Below are 2570 nucleotides of genomic sequence, written 5' to 3' on the forward strand. Positions count from 1 at the left end.
CGGCTGAGGGGAGCAGCGGGCGAGACAGGAGAGGTCCCCAGGGCCATGTGGGTCACTCCCTGGCTGGGGATGGAACTCCTGATGAAGTGGCTGCAGACAGCTTCTTAGTGTTGCACTTTCACCCGTTGTATCACCAGGGAGGCCCCAGTGAATAATTCTCTAGTTGTGCCTCATTGGAAAAACCATCTTGACCAGTTAGCCTGGTCAGAGAGTGGGTCATTCCGCTTTGGAGACTACTCCCTTGAACACTTGGCTGCCGCTAAAAAGAATGTAGACTTTGCCCTGAAAGAGCTCAAGTGGTCTGGGTGGGGGGTGGGGCTGTTTAAGCAGCAGCGAATGTCTTTGGGGGAAACCAGAGGGAAGGACAGAAAGCAGATGCTAAGCTCCACAGATTCCAGGCTTTTGCAGAGCTTCATGTCACATCTTTTCTGACGCGCTTCTCTCTCCTATGTGGTCACAGGTGCTCTTGTCCCCTTCCCACCACCCTTTCTCCTGTCATGCTCATTTTCAGTTATGCGTGTTCTGCCCGTCTGCCGCAGGATGACAGGGTGGGTGCTTCACTAATATTGACAGACTGAATTGGTTGAGGTCAATAGAATTTATGTTCCTGGTATTTACTTATGTATCTATTTATTTTAAAGATTTATTTATTTATGCATACAAACTGGGGTACAGGCTAGAGGTTCAGGGGTGGTGAGAGGATTCACCAGAGACAGAGTGGGGAGCAGAACAGGCAGATATACTGAAGTACGTTGCTGAGGGGAGCAATGGGGATACAGGAGAGGCCTGCTGTGCCATGGGGGTCACCTCCCTGGCCAGGGACGGAACTCAAGCTGCAGTGGCTGCGTTGAGCTTCACAGTGCTGCCTTATAACCCATCACACTACCACGAAGGGCCTTGAAGTAGAAATCTTGAAGCAGGATGACCTTTTACCCATGATCATTCTATAAATAATATAGTAATCACTGTTCCTCCAACTGATGGCCTGTGGTGCACTGGTGTTGTGAGGAAAATGTTCCCAGATGCTTGAGAAACATGGAGTTAAATAAGATGAGACCCATTTATTTATTATGAGATTTCCCAGATGCCTTCATGGGCAGACACGCGTAGTGACTGCCCGAGGAAGCACTGGGGAAGGGGCAGGACACAAAAAGCCCCACACTGTCCTTGGCTGCCCACAGCAGCTGCCCGCAGCGAGTGACTTTCCCCTAAGAGGCAGCCTTGCAGCCGGAGGGATCCATTTTGAACCCTAGCAAATGATAAATTATTGCTTATCATGGCCTTTCAGGGTCCCTTGTAGGTTACTGAAGCCATGACTGTTCAGTCGAGAGTGTCAAGGGCTTCTCTGCTGGGAAGGTACAGAGAAATGAATCTTAGAGCTGTTGAACACACATGCATTGGAAAATCGTTTTCATTATTATGATTTCTTGACATGCATGGTACTTGGGTTGTCATATGAGTGCCCACCTTTAACTACACGATAATTAATTTAATCTACCACATGAGCAATGTATTCAGGGAAAAATCACAAACCTTGCGAGAATGAAGATAGGGGAAAAACAGAAAGCTCACATCTCCTTGCTGCTGGGAAAGTTTACAAATAGGAAAGAGGACCCTGCTTTCTAGCGGACTATAACTTAATGAAATATTCAGCAGAATCTGGCCCACTGATACGGAAAGAAATCGGGGGTAAATGGCAAGAAGGCACCTGTAATGTTGACACAGAAGATACTGGAACATGATTAAAAGCAACCGTGTGGATTGGCCAGAAGATTAAAAACAGTATTTTAAATGGAAAAACCCTTCAACAGCATTACTCAATATTTCTGTTTTGGGAGATGGCAATGTGCAGAGCATCCTTTGAGAAAGTAAGAGTCTCACTCCCAGAATATAGAATAAGAAAAATGGGAAGTAATACAGCAGTGTTGAAAGTGGTATTTGTGTAAGAAATGCTATTCAGCTAGTGCTGTGCTTTCTTTCTTAGACACCGGGAAAAAAAATTCCAGTGGTCCAAAGTACAAAAGAGACAAACAACAATAACAGCAACACAAAACCAGCAAGAGGACAGATTAGCACATTTATTCCAGGAAAACAGCAATGACGTTTTCCTATGTTTGGAAATGAAGAATGACGTTAATGATATTAACGGTGTTTCTCAAATAAATGATATTTAAAAACAGAGACGTTTCTTTAAGCAAAAAAATGATAAAATCAAAAAGGACAGAATCTCGGTGGAAAAAGAGGTTTTAGACCAAGTGAATGGAAACCATTCATGCAAAATATATTCAGAAAGGCTACAAATGTGATTTTATTATTGTATTTTAAGTTAGGTAATGTTTTACTTTGTGTATGGTTTACATGGGCCATAGAAGTTCTCTTAATACTAATACACAAAACAAAACATAGCAGTGGGCAAAATTCTAAGATAGCTTGGTGGTAGGAAAATGGTCCCCAAAGATGTTCTTATCCTAATCCCTGAAACCCGTGAATCTTCCCTCAGAATACAAAAGGATCTTTTTTTTTTTAAAGATTTATTTATTTATTTATATAGAACTGGGGTACAGGCCAGA

This window comes from Condylura cristata, unplaced genomic scaffold (genome assembly GCF_000260355.1).
Source record: "Condylura cristata isolate star-nosed mole 26May11 unplaced genomic scaffold, ConCri1.0 scaffold00015, whole genome shotgun sequence".
Taxonomy (NCBI): Eukaryota; Metazoa; Chordata; class Mammalia; order Eulipotyphla; family Talpidae; genus Condylura; species Condylura cristata.